Source organism: Falco cherrug, chromosome 1 (genome assembly GCF_023634085.1).
Source record: "Falco cherrug isolate bFalChe1 chromosome 1, bFalChe1.pri, whole genome shotgun sequence".
Taxonomy (NCBI): Eukaryota; Metazoa; Chordata; class Aves; order Falconiformes; family Falconidae; genus Falco; species Falco cherrug.
In genome coordinates, this window is record NC_073697.1 from 50,887,439 (window position 1) to 50,900,512 (window position 13,074).

At 39.9% G+C, this 13,074-nt stretch overlaps 1 protein-coding gene across 4 annotated transcripts in view; it reads right to left on the reverse strand.

The window, feature by feature from the left end:
- SORCS2 (sortilin related VPS10 domain containing receptor 2) overlaps positions 1 to 13,074 on the reverse strand; it is a 579,339-nt gene that overhangs the window by 428,665 nt on the left and 137,600 nt on the right. The window lies entirely within an intron of this gene.

A 13,074-nucleotide genomic window follows, 5' to 3' on the forward strand; every position in this document is an offset into this window, starting at 1 on the left:
CAACCCCTACAATATAAACAGAAGGGAGGCTTCGACAACTACAGTAGGAGTTTAAAATTAAAACAAAACCAAAAAATTAGGACAGACATTTCTGCTACAGGCAGGAAGATTCTGCATGCTGTATTCAGATGAGACTGTTGCACACTAAGTCTTGTAGCAGTTAAGAAAGTGAAATGGAGAAAATAAAGATGATGAAGAGAGACTGTCTGAAATGAAAAGCTGGAAAGAATCTGTGAGACAGAGTGTTTTTTGCAAATACTGCAGTCATGAGACAGGTCACATTGTTAAGCCTGCAAAGCCCAAGACAGCACTGAAATAGTTTTCTACTCTCCTGATTATGATATTTTCTTAGAGCACCAAATATCTTTCATTATCATTATGGTTTACATGATTTCAGCTTGAAAATAATCAGAATCAGAACAGAGGATTCCTAGCAGGAGAATACAGAATGCTGTAGAAACTACTAAGAATCCTTCTTAAAATGTGCGTGTCTTGGCCAAGATGTGGTGAGAAGTATTTGTGCTCCTTTTACTGTCCTAGTTAGGAGAAAGATTCTAAAAGCGATATGAAATTAAGTGCTTATGTTTTACAGTGCTGTTCTGATTAGAAAAGTAGGGGGAGTATCTGAAAACTCAGTATTTTTATCACCACATATTTACCACACCTGATGTTATGAATACTACATCTGATAGTATCATCACGAGTTTTATGGTTACTGCAAATATTCCTAATCCTTAATGACTTTAGGTTATGCAAAATGATATTTAAATTGCAAGACAGATAACCCCAGAGATAAAGGGTAACCAAACCTGCTCCAGCAGGAGTGTGCTACAGGACTAGATCTTCCAGCTATTCTTTCTCCTGATGATAGAACAGTTTGGGTTGGAAGGGACCTTCAGGATCATCTGCTTCCAAACCCTCTGCCATGGGCCAGGACACCTTCTACTAGATGAGGTTGCCCAAACACCCACGCAACCTGGCCTTGAACACTTCCAGGGGTGATCTAAATTTGTTTTAATGGAGCTTTGCATTTCCACTACAGGTAACTGCAAACCTTAGTGACAAATGAAACTACAAGGAGTTTAAGAGACTCAAAAAAAAATTTTTTTTCAAATTTAATCAGTGTGGATCCATTTCCACTTCAAATGTCTGAGCCACATTACATTATTGAAATGAGAATTTTAATAAGGTTACAGTTTTGCTTCTGTCTCATTAGTGTTATGACTAATTGCAATGACTGATATGTATTGTAAATATTAATATAAGACACTTACTTCAGGGTTATGTTCAGGCCAAACCGTGATTCAAATCTACTCTTTACTACATTTAATTGTGTTTCTCTGATACATCATTCAGCTATCAGATGTACATAGGATGTGCTATGTCTTGAATTACTTAGAGCTGCTAAGGAATTCCAGTAAATTTGAGGTTCTCCTTTCCCCTGGAAAAGCAGGTATTTCCTACCAAGGTAAAATCAGTCCCAACTGCCTACTTTGTAAAGTGAGGTACAGAGAAAGATGTAGAAACTGAACAATTCATTAGACATGCTGTAAGAAAAGCCTTTCAGCCTTCTTTATCAGGGAGAGGAGAGAAATCAGGGGAAACGAGCTCAGGCCTTTGTGTCCCTGCAACACTCTTCATTCAGAATTTCACAGCTGAAAGTTCACAACCCATGCAACAAGCTGGCAGGAAGACTGCAAGCTTCGAAGTTAAGAATTCTTACTATAGCTGCATTGAAAAGGGGAATCAGGGGGAAAAAAAAGCCAGCCTTTGCAGGATACTTATCAACAGCACGGACTCTGAGAAGGTCATGTCAACCCTTCCAAGACAGATCCACACTGACCCAAAACACAATACTGTGTTTTCCTCTGCAAATAAAATGCTCCATGCTGTTTAGATGACAAAGCTACTTTGGTTTGTCCTTGGCATGACTATCCTTTGTTTTCCAGCAACTGAACTTCTTTGCCCACAAAAATCCTCAAGAGGCGTGTATCTTCAATAGAAAAAAATATCACAGCATGCCTGCGGTCACAGTACAGCCTGCCTGCATCCAGCTCACAGTAGCCACACACATCTACAGGGGCTATTAAGCATGGGATGCTGGAGCTGGATTGAGGGCAAAGGCAAGAACATTACCCAATTTAGCACTGCAAGAGAACTGAGGGTACGGGTTGTTTATAGCATCATGCAGGGATGTTAGTGTCAATAGAAACGGTGATGTTTCTGACTTTTCTCTCCCAATGAAACACATTAACATTGTTTCTCAAACAAAGTAACAAACAAAAAAACCAAACGAACAAACAAACCAGAAAAAAAACCACAACTGAAAGATACAGCACATTCAAACTCCAAACATTCTGAAATGACTCTGAACTGCATGGCAATTTCCCTAGATAGCTCAGAGTATGAAAGTTCTACAGCTTTAAATAAAAATGTGAAGCAAGCAAGCAGCAGGTAATAGCCTTCATAGTGATGCATCTAGTAGATTTCTATTTTTAAATACAGCCTATTCTTTCTTTAGAGGGCTATGTAAATTTATAAAACCCAAACAAACAAAAAAAAAAAACCTCACAAAACCAACAGCACAGCACGTCAGTAGCATTTTCCTAAAAGAAGTTTAACGCACGTGAAAAGCATCTCTGTTCAACCTTTCTGCCCATTTCAAGCATTTCTTTCACTACCACTGGAATACAAAGCTGCTACTGTGCAAATTGTTCTTTTACTTCATGGAACATGAGGCCTAATAAATCCTCTTTGAAAGTTTTGCCTCACAATTAAAAACAGGGATTAGTGCTCTCAAAGGAAATCCAAGGAACATTTTCTTGGAGTTCTAGATCGTGGTATTTATTTTCCATCTCAAAGAAAGTGGATGCCAATAACCTTGACTCCAGTCAATGAGGACTTCAGAGGAACTTGCATTAAAGATATTCCCATCAGAGCATCTTAACTCACAGCTGAAATGGGAAGTACTGCAGCCCGGCAGGAAAAGCTGTCTCTCCTGAGAAAAAGGGTTTGATCGTGGGCATTTGGGATGAGATCAGTGATCAATGTACACTAGCTGTTTTGTATGATTTCAAGTACTTCTCATTCAAAGGAGTTGAGATTTTCATCCCCTGTGTAGACACCGAGTGCATCTAAAATAAAATGGAACAGTAGGAGGAGGTCTCATCTCATCTGCAGGAAACACTGTTCAGCCAAGCAGTGAGACAGAATAGCGAATTCTCTTTAGACTTCCAAAAAGAGAAAAAAAAAAACCTTGGGGTGGGGGGGGTGGCGTGTGTGTAGTTTTCATCTCTGCCTCCTATTTTACCTAATTTCTTCAAAAAATTAGTTCCACATTGATAAAATGCAAATCAGAGAAAAGCTTAAAGTGACCTTTACAAATGGAAAGGAATTCAGCATCGACTTTTAGGATTTTGTTACAAATAAACACTTATTACAGAAAATGGGTTTGGTTTTTTTTTACATCTAACTAGTTGTGTCATAATATTTAAGCTCAAAGTTCAAAAGACTTCAGCAAGTAAACTCTAGCTGTTCAGAGGTCAGAAAGAAAATACTGATAGAAATATACCTACTTGATTATGTTTATATTTACAGTGATTGTATGTAATACACTGATCATATAGAGAGAATATATACACATATTTATCACTCACTAAGATGCTTACTGATTTCTGAATAAGTTTAATCTCCTGATTTTTGATCGCCTGCAGTTTAGAGAATACTACAACCTCTCTGCTTTCACATCGCTCCTCTACCTACATGGTAGAAAAAAGAGCTCCCAAGAAGTAAAACAAAACTTAAAACCAGAATCAGCGACTAAACCAGGGAGTCCAGATCCTGTTGTGCTCCTTATGAATGTTTGCTGCTCTTGAGACTTCATTCATGCTTGCTTCTTCACATGCCAGGCTGGAGACATTATTACCCAGAAGAATAGCTTTCTTTAAGACCTTCGCCTCTCTATAGAAATAGTATACTGTTATTAAAAGAAAAACTGATTTACAACTGATTAACAAGAACCTGATTTTTTTTCTTCTTCAATTTTAAGTGTCTGACTTAGAATTGGATTCTTAGCTAAAGCGAAAGGGCTGACAACTCTAGCCTCCATTCTCATTACTGTAAAAATAAAGAAATAAATTTTGAAGTCAGGGGTGATCGTCAACAAGGGTTTTCAATCTTAAAACTGAATTCCATTGAATTTTTGAGCTCAAGCCAGACTCTTCACTGTTACCTACATGTTGGTTTGTAATCCTTAGTGGAATTTCCTTTTTTTTTTTTTTTTTAGTTTTGAGTCATTTTTTCTCCTTCAGCACTGTGTGTGTATATACATATATATGTATATATAAAGCATTACAAGTAAAACACACCTTTCAAATTCTACACATGCTTTAACAGTGACTTAAGTACCTAATTACTCTGTAAGAGTATCTAACAGCTCCAGGCAATGCAATACTAAGAAATGTGTTTAAGTGTGGGTTTTTAACGAATAAAAATATGATTATGTCTTAAAGCATGTGATAAGGGGGGGAGGGGGGTAATCACCAAAAACATCCCCCTGAACCTTCATATCTGTACACAGGCAGACTCTTCAGACCAACATCCCATGCTCCTGTACCTTATGCCAGATTCAAGTTGGCACCAGCCTGTGCATGCACTAAAAATCTAGTGGTTTACAGAGAACATTTCAAATAAATTATGAACCAGTGGGTATGGACAATGGTGGGTTTTTCTCAATGTGTGAGCCAAGTCCCCTTGTGAACATGTTGGCAAACCATATCAAGAGAGAGCTTCCAAGTCACAGGAGTTTGGTTTCTGCCTCTGCTAATTCCTGCTGCCCATTAACCCCCCTAAGCAGAGCTAGCTTCTGAGCTTAGGAGAAGAGGAATTTCACCATGATCCACAGTGTTGAAACGATGCTTGCATTTGGGTTGGTTTTTTTCTTTGTATATTATTGACTATGCACAGCATCTCTCTCACAAACAGGAAAACTAAGCTAAGTCCAAGGCCATATGCACTAATAATACATCCTGAACCAGTGAGACCTTCCACTCTCTAAAGCTGAACAACTGCAGGCAGACTGCACAGCTTTTCAACGCTAAATTGTTTCAGAATAGCTGGGTCATATTTTAGCTTCTGGGAAGCATAGACTAAATTGCATTTGGCCATGCCAGCAGAGGAACCTCCAGCCTCTCTCAGTCTGTGCCTGCCTTCACCCCCAGCTGAACCAGTGCTACAAGCACATGCCCATCCTCCCTTCCCAGCCCAGGGTACACCACACACCAAGGCAATGGCAGACAGCACTGGCACCAGCCCCGTGCTCCTCTTCAGCATGGTGGGAAGCCTCCATCCATCACCCTCTGCCTGCTGCGGCAGTGAGGGGATGCTGGCAGGCTGTGCAGACAACTGGGTCCTTAGACAGCAGGAGCTGCCATTATGTGTGGGGATATAGGGTTGGGAAGCTCAGTTAGGCTTGGCCCTGAGCAGCATTAGGATGGCACCTGGCAGAACATTGCAGTGATTTTGTTACCTTCATCAGCCTGCTCTCCAAACACATACTCTGTCTTTGCTGAGGAACAGAAACCCACCCGGCTTTTAGGTTTTCTGCAGTGGAGTTCAGTACAACCCACAAGCATATGGTGCAATTTTCCCCGACTACACTCCATCCTTGGCTAGTTTGTTTTTAGGAGCACAAAAGGTGCCGTCTCTCTTGTTATAGAACTGCTTTATGCATCACATCTGCCTGACATGATTGCTCAGCCCTAATGGCTGGACAACTGGGATAACTGCTAATGATGCAATTACCACCAACACCCAGATTTCTGTCCTCTCTTTTTTGGCTTATTTATTTCACTATTGCTAAATCTAAAGTACAGGGTTTCCAATGCTATATGGTTATACATGTCTAGTATAATAAGGATGCAACTTGGTTGGAACCTCTTCATACAACATGTTTCTCTGCCATGGAATTATACTAACATGAGCTCCTAGCTGACTTGGCCCTTTGTCTTCTTACCTTTGCAGTACAAAGCACAGACAGATCACATTTTTGAGTAAACAGTAACCTTTTATGAAAATTACTGTTCCCTCTTCCTTCTTTTATATTCTGAAATTCTTCACTTCTTTAGTTCTGGGTGAACTAAAACAGCAAGCTAGCTGTATTTGCCAAGTAAGACCATATCTACCCAGCCAAAAAAACCAGTGGACCTGTATCTTAGTGTAAAAGCTGGGTAACGAGACAGTGATTATCTACTACAGTAGATAAAAAAATAGTTGTATCCTACATACATCTGCTAAAATTGTAAATTTTTGTGTTCTAAAATTCTGATCTTTCAGAATATTGTGCTGCCAGAAGACTCAGATGACAAAAACATTTCCACATGAGATTAAATTTACTGATCACTTTGATCAAACCAAGGATCTCTGTACTTGAATTTTGGAGTTACCGCTTTCCATATATGAAAATGCTAAAGAAAAAGCTGCATTGTATCTATCAGAATTTTCAACAGTGATACCAAAACCTCTTGCTTGCAGTTTCTGTGGGTCTTAGAAATAGCTGTGCTAGCTTACAGTGCTTCCAAGCAGGGGAGGAGGCAGGAAAGACCAGCTTTCTGAAATGTCAAAAGGGATGGCAAGCAGAAGGCAGGACAGGAGGAGCAATTCTGTATGCCTATTTGTATGCACTGCAAATACTTTCATGCAGTTTTCCTTGTGCCAGTTGTCTTAGGAGACAGCTCAAGTGAAGCTAAACCAGCTGTGCCAGACCTGGCAAGGGCATCCCAGCCAGAGTTCTGCGCCCAGATGTAAAACATAAGAGATCGTCTGTGGAAAGTCAGTTTGCAAACAATTAGCAAGGGAGCTTCCTAATGCACTGTTGAGCAATGCAAACACACTGCACAAACCTACAGACCAAGCTGTATGCAGACTTTTAAGGCAGACACTGAAGCCAGTTTTCTTAAAGGCATCAGCTCTAATTCTTAGCCTCAGGGCAACTACTTCACACCAGATGTAACAATTCAAGAAAGGACTGCTATGGAAGTGGATAAAAAAACTGGAAAAGGTCCATGTGCATGCTGGTCGCTGGTGTCCCAAGGATCAGATGAAAAAGTTCATTTACAAGGCAAGTCCCCAACCAGCTGATATTTAGACATAATGTAAAGTCGAAGAACACCAGAGTTTGAACTGCAGAGTCAAGTTATGCCAGGGAACTGAGAAGTAGCTGACACAGAAGGGTAACCAGTGACAATTAATAGAGCAGTTCACCTGAGGAGTTGCCCAGATACCTGTTACTAGACATAGGGAGATGCTGAGGGCTGCAAAACCACAGCACGATCTGATACAAGGTGCTGAAGCAAGTCTATACATGGGGTAAAACTCCAGAACTGGGAATGAAATGAGGTCTTTTCTTTACTTTTCCAGTAGTTAAAAATAGGTCATAACTCATCACCAGCCTCTGCAATAAAGAAGACAAATTTACTTGCAGTGGAATGAGAAGTCTTTGTTCACTGTATATATACACATACAGATTTAAAAAACAGTATTTCTAATACTGCTGTACTGAAAAAAGTTCACCCCTTGATGACAGCATCATGAGAATTCCTAGCATATTAACAGAACAAACTTGCTTTTGGGTGATGTTTAAGGTGGTCCCACCAGACCGCTCCAAAGCGGTTCTGTTTCATTCTCAGACTTATTAGTAAGCATGCTAAGTGATCAATTGCTCTTTTTGGTGGTTCAGACAAGCTCTATGTAGCGTAATCAAGTCATATCCCTAAGGATATTTTTGTAATGATCCTAGAAGAGTGTTTTTAAGCTAAAACACTCAAGCTGAGACTGCTGTTTCTACCACTTTTTGATGCCAGGTGGACAAAGATAAAGGCTGGGTAAGGGAAACTAGCGCAAGTGATCAGCAGGTACGGCTGTGGGGAACTGAAACACCAGGATAGCAGGTGAAACTAGCTGAATACATGTTTTTTCAGTGTAATACTAATTTGGAAGTAAAAATGCAGTTTAGCACTCTCTCAGCCATCTGAAGGGAAAAAAAGCATTAAATTTGTCTTCTGACAACATAAAACATAGACAGCTTGAGGAACTAGTATTGGTTCCTCAATATATCTACCAAAGGAAACTATGGCTGCTGAGCCTGGAATACTACAATAGCAGTTCAGTCCACTGATCTAGTTCACAATTTGCTTCTGTTTGCAGGTTTTACAGGACTGTGTTCTCAGTAAGGTTACCCAAAACAGTAGGAGGATGTTTCCATAATACAGCAGAGATTTTTTTGTTGGGGAGAGTACCATAGAGATATTCAGTGCAGATCTCAGTATCTGCAGCTCTTCAGATATGGCTACCAAGTGGGGTTTTGTTGTTGCTTTGGGCTTTTGGGTGTCTGTGTGTGTGTTTGGGTTTTTTAAGAAAAATACCTTTTCCTGAGGCATTATCAGTTCATATAAGCTGGTTTGAAGGGCCTGCTATCTTCTCCAAGTATGCCGTGGAACAACTGCAGAAGAATAAATGGGCTAAAACAATTAAGAATACAGCAGTGAAATGTGTAAAACTGGTCCATGTACATGTAATGTACATGCAATAAGACTGCTCCACTAACCTTCATGCAATAAACAAAGAGGAATCTGAAATACCATATGAAGTGTGCCTGTCCAATAACTGGAGTCAGGACTAGAACTGCCCTCACTGTAGCTTGGGATGTGAGATTATAGGAGATAGATATTCCAGGCTTTGAGTCTGAATGACACCAACAAGACATTAACAGAGAGACTTTTGCCATCTCTTCCAGACACCAACCAGTACAGCACAGGCTTCCCCACTACCTCATACATTATTTTTGGCCCTATAAATATATGTTCCACAGTCATTTAACTATTCAGGAAACAAGGGTGGGAAAGTTCCTTTCTGCTCACAGGCAAATAACATTACAGTGCCTTGTGGCTTAAGGACAGCACTCCTGAATATGAAAAAAACCACAGTGTTATAGAAAAGAAAGAAACACGTGCCTTACCAGGAAGAAGAGGTAGCCCTAAAACTGGAAAAGTAAGTAACCAGGGGAGAAAAAAAAAATAGAATATACTTTTTTTTTAATGGCAGAAAGCTTTCACATAGTCATTAAGAAGCTAGTTAGATTATTCTTGGTGATTAAAAACATGGAGGAGTTCATACATCAAAAACCATCTCTGGATTCTCTGAAAGGAAGGGGAAGATGAATGATCCTATAGGGACACAGGAAGGGAAATATGGTAACACCCCGACATGCTTCACTACACGTCAGTGCGGTATCAGTTCTGAAGAACTGGCAGGATAAACCCTGAGCCTCAATGCACAGAAATCTTCAAGAAGCTTTTTGCTGCCTAGCAGTGGTCTCTCTTCTCTTCCTGACACTAGTGGGCAGGTACACGCAACTTCTGCATACATCACAGGCTAAAGTAGTTTGATTCCTCTAAGTAATAAAAATAATGGAACTTCCAGTTTTGCTTCCAAACCCTTACTAAACAAATGTAGATATATGACCTAGTGAAAACAGTCTCTGCACTAGTAGATGCTGCTGCTCCTTTATCCTCAGAGACTTTGACATTAAATCCTTGATTCTCATCCATAACAATATAAAGAATGTTAATTACTGCTGATACATAGAGCAGTTGCTTCTTCTTGCATTCCAATAAACTCTTCGATATCAATGTGTGAGTATTATAGGAAACGTTGTCCCATTGAAATGACTAAAAAGACTGGCAAAAGAGGAAAGCATGTGGAGATCAGCAGTCAATAGGATGAATAGGCTTAAGGGGAAGCTACCATAATTCTTGTCAACTCTGTCCCTTTTAATCTAGGTCACTTAAGAAATGTGAATGTACATCCTCACATCCCCAGTAAGTGGGGGGAAAGGCTGGCAATTCTTTGTGGCAAAAACAACTGAGGAAGTCATCTGGCACACAGGGAGACAGCTACATCATGGCTGGTCATTCAGAAGCAAATGGAACTTCAGACGCAGGGGAAAAAATTGGGAACAATTTATAAAACAGGTATCAGTAGTGGCTGGGAAAGCAGAAAGAATTCCATATGTATATTGACCTGGGAGGATAATGAACCAGAAGAATCTGACTGAGGCACATCATCCCTTTATTCTCAGTAGAAAGGGAACTAAAGAGAGCCCAGATGTTAAAAGATTAAGAGGCTGAAGCCTCTATTGCAAAGATAGAGCAGTCAGTTTCCACTTTGAAAACTGTTTCTTTAACTACATACAATATGTCTGCAGCTTTTGTCTTTCTTACCAGTTCTATTTTTTCCTTTTAACCATGTATACAAGTGCTTACTGGTGCTTAAACAGGACCCCTATCTTTGTGGCCCACTTACTTGGAAAAAACCCAGTGGGCTACTCACTTGTTAAAAGAAATGTCCTCCATCACTCCTCACCCCAGACCAGTTCTGACCCACAGTTCAAGCCTTGCTCAGCATGGCAAGTGCATGGAAAGAACTCCAAGCCACAGTCACCACTGCAGAAAGTGCAGCTGGGGACCTCCACTCCAGCTGCCTAATGCTTCCTAGCAAAGGCCACAGGGATGTGGAAGCACCACCATCAAGTTCAGGGTCTACGGTGCTGACTCAGCAGTCTCATGTTCTTCCAAATCCAGCTATACCTCACACCCCTCAAGCACCCAGTACCCTTTTTACTAAGCACTCACTTGCTTTTCTATCCAAAGTAGCCCAAATCTCCATTATTTATGTCTTCTTCCAACAGAAGCCCCTCAGCTTCCGTGAACACCCAGCTGTCAAAAACCCACGCAACCTGTATATGATCTCAATACACACTCCAGTCTCACAAACCCATTTTCAGTGCCACCCACCTCCTGGTGACTAAGTCTTCCATCCACTTACAGCTTTCCTGTCAGATGCCTCAGGCAGCCCCCTTTCTTGCAGGAGCTGCCAGTCAGGAGTCTTATGTCTTGTACACTTCCATGGCATGTGATGTCTCCAGTCCCTCCCCTATATGTACAATGTTGTAAGCAAGACTCAGTGATGAAAATCTGGATTTCTGTTATAAATTCACTTACAAATAGACAGATTTTACTTCATAAACCCTGACAGAACAATCTGCATGACATTTGACAGTAATTTTTTGGCTTCACCTAGCTGAAAAGTCATCTTTTTTTACTGTGGGTAGATGCAGATTCGTGTTGAAGTGATATTTTCCCAAATAAATCTTAACTATAGCATTACAGCTATTTATAAAATAAAATTCTGTTGTTGACAGTTTTTCTGCAAGTTCAATGTTTTCTATGATTAAGATCCCTATGCTGAAGTCAGAAGTTCTGTACTAACAAAGTCACACATGGAAATCAAAGTATAGCACTAAAAAGTATTGAATTTCACCACTATTAGCTCAGCTAACATGTTTTCCCAAAGGTGGACAGGTTATCAACAGTGGGAGTGAGCAAAATAAAAACCTGCTGGTACTTCAAGATACAATAACAGCAGTCCCCAGTTCCATCCACAAAAAACAAACAAACAAACAAACAAACAAAAACCAAACAAACATTCCCAGGTTGAAGTTTGCTACATAAACCACCATGACTACTTTTAATGCAACCTATGCTTCCGCCAACAGACCGTTGAAATTAAGATTCTGGAAATTCAGGTAAAAAACTTGCCTGTTTGCATCAGAAACTGAGGACACGCTCATGTCAAAATCCCAGGCTCCCACTTATTGGTTAGCAGGACATGGGCATGCTCTTTTCACTAAAAATTCATGGAATTATTTAAGCTAGGCTTCTAGGCTAAAGGAGATTTATATCTGTTCAAAGCTTTTTTAGTTTGCTTGCTTGCTAGCTTTATTTATTGATTGATTTATAGCTGGACATGGGGGGCAGGGGCACACTTTCCCCTATTATTTGTCAGCATCTAGTTTTGGTCAAGATATAAGTCTGCTGTTGTAAAGCTCCTGGCCCATCAGCAGTGCAGCCCTGGGAGCCTTGCCCTTTCTGCCGCATATAGCCCTATATAAATTTTGCTGACTGGGTTTCTAATGGCTGTCATTCATTAGTAAGCACACAAGGACAAAGCTGATGATAATGACAGCAAAGAAATTAGAAAGATTCTATGGCTTTCGATTAAAGTAAAAAAAATTATATTAAGTGAAGGTCCATAAAAACAAAGTTATGTCCTTATATAAAAGGATAAAAGAAAAATCATTCATCTATAAATACCTCCAGTATCTACAGTATTTAGAGCATTTGCTATAGTACGTATCTGCATGCACAAAGGAACAATAGAGATTCTGAAGACAGCTTTATTGTTTTACTTTATGTAAAACTAGTATGATAGAGAACAACAAATCTTCATGTTTAATCATTTATGATCGGTTGTTGTTCTAGTAATTTAAAGGTGGCTGTTTTCATTAGCACGTGCATATTTAGAAGGGACATCGGCCAAGTCAGACACCTTATAGACATCTTTCTCTAGCTGAATCATATTCAACATATTCCAAACTAGAAGACTAGTAAAAGCCTATCCTGTCAGTTAACCAGCAATCATCCTGATTTCAACACGTGGTAAATAATCTCTTCTCCCATTGAGTTCAGTAAGTAATGCGAGTTATCAGCATTCAAAAGATCTAAGTGGTTTCTGTTTAGCAACCTAAATTAATTTGAAAATGTTTACCTGCTGGGCCCAAACCTTGAGTAAATGACTTGTGACTTGAACAACAACTTCCAGAACATAATTAAGAACAGTCACTGGTAACAGAGCACTTAACAAGGCGCCAGGGGGCCTATCTGTAGCCAACAAATGGGGGAATTTCAATTATTAAGTTGTAACTTCACACAACCTGCAAGCAAATACCTGCTGGACAGGAAGATTAGCCAAGAACAAAGGAAGAGGGCAGGGAGAAGAGCTGCTGCAAAGGAAGGCATTTTGATAGATCCTGTTATTTATAAACGGAACATTATTTTAAGCTCAGGACATCTTTACTCCACCCTCTGAGCTCATCTCTGATAGGCTTCACTATAACCAAGCCTTTGTACGATGTTCTTTTCTATACAAAGAAGCAGCACCAACAAAGCACACTTACAA